The following is a 13,122-nucleotide window of genomic DNA, read 5'->3' on the forward strand; positions in this document are numbered from 1 at the left end:
GTAAAACCTTAGGGAGTGTCACATCCAACCAAAGCTGAACTAGAGAGGAGCGGGAACTAGCTTCTGACACTGGACTTTAACGCAAGCAGGGAGAGGTTGCAGGGCATTGTGGGACTGAAATAGAGCAGGTGAGTTAAACCCAACTGGGCTCCAGAGCCAATGGCACCAAACCACAAGCAAATATAGAAACAACATCCACTCAGGTTTATAGCAGCTGCATTACAGCTCACACTCACAGGCACATACACAGGTTAGCTATTAGCTCTAAAATACATTTAGTAACATATTATCTACTACAAGAAAAACCTATAGAAGAATATATAGAGAAGTTGTGACATTTGTGAAAGAATTACAGTTTAATAGTCTTGAAAAAATAAATGAATTTACCAAATTTACCAAAATGTACAGGCCATTGTACAGTGAATTGATCATTCTTCAGTCATTGTATAGTGAATTCATCATTGCAGTCATTTATCTTAAATGTGTCATGTGTGAGAAACCACACTAGACTGCTGGAGATTACTAATCCAAGTCCAATTAGATTCGACATGAACAAACCTGACGACTGAAAAGTCGTGTAGTGTTACGTTCGCCACAACCCCCCCCCGCCGCTCAACAACTCACGTTCGCCACCCCCGTCAACAACTCTCACACTCTGACATGAATCCAAAACTTGAGAGCCCTGCCTGATACAGTTTTATCTAATATCATGCAGACTTTATTTTGGATGGTACAGGGGTTGCAAACTGATAACATAGAAGCAGTCAAATCAGGTGCCTTATCACAGGAGATGCTTTTGTGAGGGCAGCTGTGTTCAGAGTGAGTAGATCTCGCCATGAGCTTTAGTTCAGTTGAACTCACCAGCAGCTCAGTCACCAGTAAATGTTGACATCACAGCCAGCACGGGTACATTTCCAGACCGATGCAAATGAAACTGTGCTCCAGTACATCACTACCTTTCAGGCAGACGTGTGCGGCCTGCAGTTTGAGAGCGAATACCGAGTTGTGCCACATGCCCTCCTGGGAAGCCCAAATCTGACTAAATGAACCGGCTGCCTCGGGAGAGGGGAGGGGTCAGGAAGTGACACACTGATCCATCGCCTGTCCAAAGAGTTGTGGAAGAAGTCGAGTGTTTGGTGTTCTTCACCGGAATCGCCCACTCTCGCTATGAGCTGACGGTGATGAGTGATGTGATGACAGGCTGTTAGAAGGGTTAGGGGAGGCGTGTGCTCACCACACGTCTAGACCGGCAGCACTGACTGTAGGGGAAATGCAAAAATTTGACACCCAGAAGCAAATAAGACCAGACAGAGGAAACGGTTCGATGAACACTATACACACATTAAGCCTGGTTCACACTACACGACTTTTCAGTCGTCAGGTTTTTGTGCCGTCCGCACTACACGACTGGTTGTGCCGTAATCGCGAGTCTCTCAGTTGTTGTGGCTTTCACACTACATGACTGATCGGCGACGCGGGCTCACGAATTAAACGACTGGGGAGTCGCCGACTCATCTGGCTGCCGTCCAAAAACGCGAGAACACGAAACGAAACTCTCGCGAGAACCAGCAACACCACGTAGAAGAAAAAAAACAATGTACATGTGCTCCACATTTTCGTTATTATTATTATTTTTTTACCGTTTAAACACTCCATAGTCCCAAGTGAACATAAATATAATCAATCGCACTATTTCTCCAGTGCTGTCACAATAACTTAAACACAGTGTTGTAGTAAAGTTGTAAGAAAGGTGAGGATTTTGTGTGTTTGCTGGGTTACTGTTTTGAAAGTATTCTTGAAAGTTTTTTACATTCTTCAGAGATATCTTCAGCGGTGCCGCGGTTCTCTCTCCGCGTTCCCATTGGCTGTAGCTAGACGCTGCTGCCGACTCACAGTCGCCGACTGCCAGATATTAAACATGCTAGATATCTGCCAGTCGTCTGCGACCAGTCGGCGACGGCTCGGCGAGCGTCTTTCAGCGTCTTTCAGCAGTTCACACTACACGACTGAGCGAGCGACGAGTGATCGCCGATTCGCCTCCGACCACAGTTTTTGTCGGCGATCAGTCGGCGACTGAAAAACCAGCCTAAAATCGTGTCCTTAAGTCCACAGTATGTGTGTATCTTGCTGTCGGACTGTTTGTGATGAGACACTAGCACTAGCCTCCCAGATGGTGGCTTGTGCTTAGCTGTCATACTGCATGGAGGTGCACTGACCCCTGCACACCACTGCATCACAGCACCTGTAGGCTCAAAGAATGATCAACACTGCTGCTATAAAGTATTATATAGTAAGGACTGTTTTAATTCTGTATCATTCATCTGATATGATTCACTGTGTGTGGAGGTAGGGTGTAAAGAATGTTAATTTGCTTAATACATTATCTAAATGCTGTCGGTTTTGGCCTGACTTACATCTATGTGTGTAGGTGAATAATGAAGATGTCACATGGTCGGAGCTCTGCGCTGTGAGTGGCTGGCAGAGGCGCAGACCCCAGATGAAGGGCTGCAGTTGCAGTGAGAGGCTAGACAGGACAGAGACCGAGCACAGACTGGAATGCAAATCACAACAGACAGAGCTGGGGAGCACTGTCAGCCAGACAGAACAGACCTGGCAGACAGACCTGCCTGCCTGTGTGGAAAATGAATGTTGACAAAGTGCATAAGATGGGTACTGGGGAGACGGACCCACAGGCTTAATGTGTGTGTGTGTGTGTGTGTGTGTGTGTGTGTGTGTGTGTGTGTGTGTGTGTGTGTGTGTGTGAGTGTGTGTGTGTGTATATATAATATACAATTATGTGCCTGCATGTTTGTATGAGTGTGTGTGTGTGTGTGTGTGTGTGTGTGTGTGTGTACTTAGCACTTAGCCCAGACATGTACTTTATCACACCAATAAATTATTAATAACTAAAGCAAGACCTTTGTGCCCTGTTTTGCACTTCATTCACACATCGTTTCCCTCAGGAGACCCTCTTCAGTTTCATCTGTAGTTTTGTCCTTTGTTAATATACATGTACACGCCTATGAACTCTTTTTATTTTTACCCATGACAGGAAATAAATCTATTACGTGTACATTTCTCCACTCAGCAGGGGGCAGCAGATGGAAATTCTTTTTCGTTCTTTCTTTTTTTTCTCTCTCTTCAAAAGAAAGAATGCAAATTTGGGCTGGCATGCAGACAGAGCCCCATCAAAAGAACATATGGGGAGAGCTGCTTTATTGGAGTGCTTTACGAATCTCCTTTTACAGCACTGGCTGACAGCAATGCCAGCTTCCCTTCCCCAGACTGTAATCATAAACTGATCACACACGACACTATTCAGCACCCAGCATTTTGGAGAGGTTGCCATAGAAACTCTCGTGCGCCGTAGTAACGGGAGGAGAATAGGGGAGAGATGAGCACATTTCCTCTCTCCATTTTGTCCTCAGAAGTCACGCGTGCTTTTCTCTCTGGCTGCTGGGCGGCCGACGCTTGTTGAAAGCGTTTCCCTCTTGTGAGGGCAAAATAGCGCAAGCGAATGTCAAAATCTCCGTATAGAGTATTGCGTAACCTAGAAGCAACCTATTTAGTGTCAGAACACCAGCATGAAAAGCCTTTTTTTCTTAAGCACAATGTTGTTGGTTGTATTTCATTTTTGAATGACAAGCGATTGCCCTGATGTTTTGCTGGTGCTCTTTCATCGCGGCGTATAAGGAATTTTTGTCTTATGTAATACCACTTACTGACTCCACTGTGGCCATGTTATATTGTGTGAGCAGAGGTCCATCCTCCTCTGTATATGCACTTGATGGCATGGTAGGGGGTTACTGTGAGCCCATCACCCTGCCTCTCCGAGGTGTCTCCGGGCTGAAGGATCAAAAGAAGAGTGGCTCAAGGCTTTTTTTATCTCTCTCTGTGCAGCTAGAGAGTGGAGCGATTAGCTCCCAGTAAAGGGGGGGGGGGGGGGGTCTTTTAAATGAAGGGGGGGTTGGGTAAGGTGCTTTCAGCTCTCTGGCCCCACACAGATCTCCTACTTCATTATACTGCGCTATGTGAACTGGAGAAGCACTCTGCAGTCTGCAGTGCACAGTTGTCCTTAAATGAGGCTGGAGCTCTATTACCCCAGGCCTAACTTCCCTGCCTCTAACTGCCTCTAACATACCCCCCCCCCCCCCCCCACACACACACACACACAACCCCCCGCCCCCACCACCATCACATCATCTTGGCTGCAGGCGAACTCTTCCAGCCCAGGACATCACCGCATCCACAAACCCCTCCTCCTCCTCTGTTTTGTGTCTGACATGCTATTAATGTTGTCCTACATGAAAGAATGTCTGTAAGCTTTCAGCGGCTGGGACGACAAAGCATGCCTTTAGTTTCTATGTACATTGGTGTGTACATTGTATTAATGTGACTTTATTTCTGAACACCAGCACAGCCTTAGGAGAGCACACATGCTAAAAAAACCCTCAATACCCATAATGCATCAGGTCTGTGAAACTTGTCCACTGCTAGCATCAGCAAGAATTAGGCAGTGGTCATGCAGTGTCACAGTTTGGACTGGCCCCATGCACTAGCAATATACACACTGCCCTGCTCATTTCATGCCAATGGCAGATTACTTTTTGGCTTGCCTTGCATGAAACGTCTAGTCTGGGACTCAGCAGACGTTTGGTTCACGATCCGTGTCAACTGAACCCACCTGCTGCAGTAGAGACTGTCTGATCCCACGTGTTATAATGTATTTGGATATCACACAAAAGAGAATGTTGTTTACTGTTGTCCTATATTGAGCTTGTTGTTTACTCTTGCCCTGTATTAATAGTATGTTGTTTACTCTTGTCCTGTATTAAGAATATGTTGTTTACTATTGTCCTGTATTAAGAGTACATTGTTTACTCTTGTCCTGTATTAAGAGTATGGTGTTTACTCTTGTCCTGTATTAGTATGTTGTTTACACTTGTCCTTAAGAGTACGTCATTTACTCTTGTCCTGTATTAAGAGTATGTATTAAGATGTTTACTCTTGTCCTGTATTGAGTATGTATTAAGATGTTTACTCTTGTCCTGTATTAAGAGTATGCATTAAGATGTTTACTCTTGTTCTGTATTAAGAGTATGTATTAAGATGTTTACTCTTGTCCTGTATTGCCTTGTGAGTATGTTGTTTACTCTTGTCCTGTACTAAGAGTATGTATTAAGATGTTTACTCTTGTCCTGTATTACTGTAAGAGTATGTATTAAGATGTTTACTCTTGTCCTATGTTAAGCCACTAGTTCATTATGATAGCATTGTTAATTGCTAATGACAGACACTAACCACCCATATGATGTTAAACTGCTATGCTGAACAATGGCATAACTAGCGGTGTTCGTTCAAATGAGAAAGGAGATTTGAGTTTGGTACTGTCCTTGCAGCTTAACAGTTTTTATTGTAAAAAAAACTATTGCTATGCTATTACCTTTGCTATGATAAAGCTTCTATGGTCAGCAACACAGATGAATCTTGTGAACTGCCCAACCCAGCTTTGGCTGGATGGTTCTGCTCGGTTCCTTGTATGGCCATGACGTGAGCACGCTGCGTGTGTTCTCACGCACTTTCTAGCACTGAACTTGAGGAGCGTCAGACAGCATTCCCTCACCGGTGCTGACGGCAGCCACAGGGCAGACCCCTCAGACCGGGGCTGTCAGGAAGAGGGCGTCTCGTTTCATGAGATCAGGAACGCTGGCTCTGTCACAGGACTGTCAGACTCATTGGAGAGCCACAGGGAGGAAGATGGTGGTAAAGCCGGAGAACACGGTGAACTGCCATGGTCTTCTCCTCTATGACATTACATTCACAAGCACCTTCAGCCACAGTCTGATTCTTCCAAGGTGCTCTGGGGAGCGCTACTGTAAATGTTTTGTGCTGTCTGCTCTCCCAAACACTCTGCTCTCATCCTCACTGAACAAACAATTAACAGGAGATGCACCATGAGCAATAGAAACAATACAAATGTCTAATACACAAACTACTTCTGACTGCTTGATGTGATTGTCTGATATATCCATCTGCACGCTGTCTTGTGTCCTCCATCTTTGCACTGTGTCCTGTGACTGAGAATCATCTTATTTGTCAGTTAGTGTCTCTATAGAACATCACTGCTGCTTGCAACTATATCACCAAAACATCAATAAAGTCCATCCATCCAGTCATCCATCTCATCCATCCATCACATGTTGCTTTGCACTTGGAAAATTTGGCCCCACTTGTCTCTACAGGTACTCTCGAAAGGAGACAGGATACAAAATATACAGTAGTACAGTACGTAGACCTCTCATCCTGTAAACAGACCTGAAAAAGGGCCATGTGAGGGTACCAAACACATGTTCTTACAAGAGGAGACTGTTATTGTTGGAGTGGTCCATCAGAATAATGCAGTTTGATGGCATGAAATACAACAGTGGATTCATGAAGACCAACATTTTAAAAGGAGCAACAGTGTCTTAAGTAAAGTGTTAGCACGGACCGATCCTGCAACACAAGCAGACATGGATGACACAATCCTTCCGAGCAGCATGTGAGCACAACTCAGAAGGACTGAAAGAGCTACAATATCAATATACTGTATGCAAACAAGTGTACTTTATACCACAGTTACACACAAACACACACACACACACTAGGTATGACATTGTTGGACAAGGTGACACTATAGAAGCGTCTGATGTGGTGGTAATGTGACCCTGTGTGTGTCCATCAGTAGCTATGGGGTTCTCCATCGCCATTTTACATTAGGTCCAGACAACACAGAATACCTTCTAACATTTCCGGATGTTTTTGAGCAGGAGAAGATCGTTGGTGGCAGAGCATCCTGTGTACAGTATGTTGTCATTTGGTACAATGTCAGCTCTCACCACGGTCCAAGGGAACGTAAGTGGCTTAGCAATAAGCACGGTGGTGGAAGGATTATGAGTGAAACCCCTAAGTCGTAACACCTACTGCAGTCAATGGATGCAGCTTATGGTGACATAGGGTTTTTTACAAGGCTGAATTTGGAATGCCAGAAGATTCTCTCCCCATTGCCTAGTGAGGGAGAACCCTGTCTGTGATGTTGGTGAAGTCCTGTGGCCTGACCCAGCCTGTGGGGATGATGCTAAATGATTGACATTCAATCATTCAGTGGAGTAAATACAAATATATTACATTTTATATAGTTATTTCTAGTATGCATTTAAATACATAAATTGATGTAAATATTAATTACCAAAAATTCAAAATTCTAGAATAAATGTTTTTTTAATCCTACTATGACAAGAGCGCAAAATTAATTTTTTATAGATTTTTTTTGTCTCTTTACTCAGTTTTTACATTTACAATTTTTGTAGTTTTTTTTACTTTTTACTCCTTCAGGCGTATGTGTTCTTTAAAACAGGTCAAAGTAAGAAGCGCAAAGCAAGCACAACAGTCATGGTGTGGTTCAGTGTCAGTGCAACAGGGTAACATTTTCGGAGAACGTATCCCTACATAAAAATGGGGGGAAACTGTAACTCGCCACTAAACCCATGGTAGTCGAAAATAAAAATGACTTTTTAAGTGCCTCTGCCCGCCTCAGTCCCATAAGTTTTGTAACTTATAAAGAATGCCTCATCCAATCTAAGGAAACACGTAGCTGTGAGCAATTTTCATAGGCCTACTGGTCATTTACTTTAATGAGAAATCTAACAATTGTTTTCAGCAAACTGTTTGTTTGTGTATGTTAAAATGAGTCCGACATTAGCATTGCATACACGGTTGGTTAGCTACGTTAGCTATTGGAAGTACACAACTGATAACTGCCTTAGCAACGCACTTGGCATAAAGCTAGCTAAGTTAGTTATTTGTTTTACCATAGTTCATAGTATTTGTAGCTTCCACTTAGCTAAATGCATTGATCTTGTGAAATAATAAACATTCCAACATTGCACTTTATGTTAGAAAATAAATGCTATTTTGACAGGTTTTACATGCAAAGAATGGTGCAAAAATGTTAGAGGTGTCACTTTAAATACTTAAGTACATTTGAAGGCCACTACTCAAGTAGAGCACTAAAGGGCTTCTACTTGTACTGGAGTAATGTTTTACCTTGGGTATCTGTACTTTAACTCAAGTAAGTGGTTTGTGTAGTTCGTCCACCACTGCTGTGTTATGTGTAGCTTATGCATTACTAGTTTTGTGTGTCATCTGACAGCAGTGGTTGCTTATGAGCAAAGATAAACTAATAAAGAGTCAACTGTTCAATTTTGCAAGATAAGTCAAAGGTTTTGTGAATATGTGATAAAATGTTTTTGTGTCACAGTGTCGCACACCGTCACACAGTGTCTCACACAGTGTCAAACATGGTCATGTGGGCATTCTGGAGAAGATGAACTCAAAATCTTTGTGTGACTGTGATATTGTATGACACTGTATGTGACACTGTGTGACTGTGTGACACTATGCAACATTGTTTGACACTATGACATTGTATGACACTGTATGTGACACTATGCAACATTGTTTGACATTATGATATTGTATGACACTGTATGTGACACCATGCAACACCGTGTGACACTGTATGCGACACTGTGAGACATTGTATGACATTGTATGAGATGCATCTTTTCACAATGTTCTTGTCACAACAATTTTTTTTTTCTAGGGCCTGTTTCCCAGACCCAAATTAAGTCTAAGCTTAGATTACATACTCAACTACATATCTACATATCCAAAAGTGATTCACTACTGCCACTTCAATTTATTCCAGGACTCATTTCAATGCTTATGCAAGAAACCAGCCCCTAGAGGCTAAAGAGACTGTGAAAGCTTTACTCCTGAGCACACAGAGGTTTTAAACATTAGGCTATAAGAAGCAGCGCCTGCCAGATCTGTAGCTGGGAACCTGTGAGGGAGGCGAGCATGAAGACTGCCAGCTCCCCTGCAGAGCGCTGTACCTGGATACAACCAGCCCATGAGTGAATTAATGGTCACATGGGACAGGGGAAATAATTTGGCCACAGATCACAGATTTTTCACTGAAATGTACATTTACTGTTACAGGTTGCACAGGGAGAGTTGGCTCATTTTTGCAGCATGCATTCAGGTGTTAGGCTAAATTATGAATAATCTTTAAGTTAAACAGATTGTTTCAGAGCTTGAGTAATTGTGTATTTAGGAACTGTTGTGCTCAAACATATGTAGGCACAAGAAGCAGTAGAACTGAATGGCTGGTGGGATTTGCAAAATTAGTATCACTAGCAAAAATGAATGAAAAAAGATGCATTAGACCTTAGAAACTGAAATGGTTCTGCTTGGTCTGTGCCATTGTTATGCTGTTTTCCACACATTACATTTCATCCTATACACTCTTGCGATTCTGTAAGGTTCTGGAGACCATGCCGTGTCTTATTAATCAAGGTCCACTGTGTATTGTGTGTACTGTGCATTCCACACCCTTCCCCACATTCTGAAGGTGATAGACTCTGATGGGCAGATTGATTGTATTAAAAGAATGACTCATGTTACATCCACCACTGGAAAACAGTTGTAAATAGGAAAATGTAAGGCAGTTAAAAAGGTTTTAAAATTGTTTAATAACATCTCCACTGGTTTAACGGAGGTTTGATTTCATTTTGATTTCAAGCTATTTCTTGTCTTGTGTTCTGTCTGTCTGCTTCCCTTCTGCGCTTCACATTTATGTGTGGCACAGAGTGAAATCACCTAGGAGTGACTGCAGTCAGCTTGGAGCCTTCTGTGCTTTAGTCGAGCATGCAGAAATGTGACAAAGCCAAGGAGGAGAGACGCTGTGGGCACCCAGACATCGGCTGCATCTGCGGCTGAAGGCAGCTGCCTTGTCTCAGGTGTCAGTGCCTTAGAAGGAAGTGTTTTGCTCTGATGGTGGCTCACCTGAATGGCAGCCTGACTCCCAGCATGGCTGACAGGCACGAGTTACAAGTCGCCATTTCGCAACGACCTCACCACCAACTAAACAACACAACTCCACCACACTTCTTCTGTCTGGTTTGCCTTGGTGGGTGGATAGATCTAATACGGTTAGTTGAAGGTGCAGTATACACACTCCATACTTCTGACACACATGGGACACGGACACACACACAGGCACACAAATGGACAGAGTGGAGGTGCTTGCCACCATGTGTCTAGGGAGGCAGCTCTGTGGGAACTGAGCTAAACCTGAGATTACTCCCGTTAACATTGTATGTGTATAAGAATGATGGTGTGGCTTCATATTTGAGAAAGAGGGACCTGAGAAGCAAATACTGTTTATTAACAGTGAGTGTTTCAGTGCTCCAGTCAAGTGTGTTAGCTTTTATCTGCAGCAGGTTCAAGCTGGTCTTCATTGTCATCATGAGTTCTGCCCAGCCCTTCTAGAGTTCTACCCAAACCTTCTAAAGTTCTGCCCAGCCCTTCTAGAGTTCTACCCAAACCTTCTAGAGTTCTGCCCAGCCCTTCCAGAGTTCTACCCAAACCTTCTAAAGTTCTGCCCAGCCCTTCCAGAGTTCTACCCAAACCTTCTAGAGTTCTGACCAGCCCTTCCAGAGTTCTACCCAAACCTTTTAGAGTTCTGACCAGCCCTTCCAGAGTTCTACCCAAACCTTCTAGAGTTCTGCCCAGCCCTTCCAGAGTTCTACCCAAACCTTCTAGAGTTCTGCCCAGCCCTTCTAGAGTTCTGCCCAGCCCTTCTAGAGTTCTACCCAAACCTTCTAGAGTTCTGCCCAGCCCTTCTAGAGTTCTACCCAAACCTTCTAGAGTTCTACCCAGCCCTTCCAGAGTCACTGTAGAAGAAATAGAGTAGCATAAATGTGAAGTGGCAGTGGAGAGGAAGTGGCCAAACGTGTTGAGCAGATGGTTGTGTCATCTCACTGGCACTGCTGATGGTCCAATCAGCTGCAACAGCTGATAGAAATTTGGCATAATTCCCAGTAATATAATGGCAGAAGAATCCCTAATTAAACAACATGTGATCTTCAGAAGCATCACAGATTGATCTTCATGCAAAACCAGTGTTCATGTACGAGGCATGCATGGTGAAAATATTTAGGGTGACAGCAAAAACAGGCAGGAGTATATTTTATGTTGGATTTTCTATTCTACATCATGCAAACTATTCATTATGATATTCTGATGTTATAATTTCAATTAAATGTAACCTCGCCCCCTCCCGTGTGCACTAACCACAAAAAACGTTCATTGCACGATTGCTTGAACTGCAGATAGGAAATGTATGTATTAGACTATTATGTTTGATACATTCAGTCTCCAAGTAATGAGCCAATTCATAATCATATACACACACTCGTACATATATACATACCAAAATGATCCAATCCAAAGATCCAAGATCCAGTTCACGTGTGTATCAGTCATATTGTGTAATTTGTTCGATATATCTGTATCTCTGCCAGTGATTAATGATCATTGTTTATAGCCAGGGGCAAGATCTTGTTGTTTTTGTTTTAGATTTTCCCACTGCTAACATTAACAGCAGTGAACCTTCTTTCAGAGGCTCATCTTTCAGGATCCTGTTAGGAAACCACGGGCTGATTGTGAGGCTTAGCTGGAGGACTTGCCCACATGTTTCGGGCCATTCTTCTGGGGGGCTTGGAGGATTGCATGGGGCTGAATGATAGATCGGTGAAACAGCCTCTGCCAGCTTTGAAGCAGATAAACCCTTTAAAACCATAGCGAGCATTTTTTCCCAGTATAACCAGGCAGGCAAGGGAAATGAATGCAGTGCAGAAACTAATGTATAAATGTGTGTGTGTGTGTGTGTGTGTGTGTGTGTGTGTGTTGTGTGTGTTGTGTGTGTTGGGCAACACCACATCCCCTAAAGTATACAACCGTAGGTCAGCAAAAGGCCAAATGCATTGCTTTTCTGCATATCACCAGTGTACATGTGAGATTGAATGAGCTTGACATGGCCAGATTCTTCAGATCAATGCATGAATCGATTCCAATCATGACTGAACTAAAGGACCATGCCTTTCCTCAAGGGATGTGATTTGTGTAACGGCATATTGTCATGCTCAAATTTACATGAGATACTGCAACTGGATTCACTTTGAAACTATGGAGCAGTGCCAATATGGGCACCTGTGGAACATCGATACCTGCTGTATGTAGTTGAGTGTGTTTAAGACGCATTTTGTGGATGGGGTGTGGAGGGAGTCAGATTTAGACTCATTATCCTCTCTTCCTCAGCCAAGGAGAACAAGATGAAAACCGGTGGGCGTGGCCTATAGCCACGCCCATCTCCTCTGTAACGTTTGCTGTTCAGCCCACGTGTCGGCTGAAGACAGGGTGGTGTGGCTCAACTCGGGGAGCGGGTCGGTTTCCATAGCGATGTGGCTGAACGTGAGAGATTAGCAGGGCAGAGTGACAAGGAGCTCGCAGCGGTTCGGGGGAATTTGACACGGACGCTCCGCCCCCTTGTCCCCCTCCATTTTGTGTTGATATATATATATATATATATATATATATATATATATATATATATATATATATATATATATATGTGTGTGTGTGTGTGTGTGTGTGTGTGAGAGAACGTTGCAGTTTCCCCTGTGGTTTTCCTGTGAATTTTGTGTAGAAAATTACCCTGTCAGTCATGGCCTGTTCAGATAGGGCTCGCTGTGGACAATATGACAGCGATGGAGGAGACATTGTTTATGCAAGCAGACATGTATGAGCATTTTAGCAGCGTCAACGCTGCTTCATCGCCCTTGGAACCACGTCGATTGACTGCTTCATCAAATACCTGCAAAACTTGATGCAGACATGTGAGTGTATGTAGCAAGAGGACTTAAAAACACGAACCAGATATTCCAGTGGCAGAATCTGAGCAATCCCAACAGAGCCACCAATAAGAAGCAAGAGATCGGGCCCGTTTCGCAGTTGCCTAGCAACACTTGAACAAAATTTGAAACGATTTAGTTGGCCACATGCTGGTTTACAGCGCGAGTACGTTTTCATGCGACAAAACGAAACGTGCAGAGGCTTCGGCGCACGTGCGGGGGATTCGGCACACGTGCGGGCCTCGTTGGGAGCAGTCGCACACCTTACACTGACAATGAGACGTATGCTGCGGACCTCAAAAACAGGCAGAGAGGGTCCGAGCTT

Source organism: Brachyhypopomus gauderio, chromosome 10 (assembly GCF_052324685.1).
Source record: "Brachyhypopomus gauderio isolate BG-103 chromosome 10, BGAUD_0.2, whole genome shotgun sequence".
Lineage (NCBI taxonomy): Eukaryota > Metazoa > Chordata > Actinopteri > Gymnotiformes > Hypopomidae > Brachyhypopomus > Brachyhypopomus gauderio.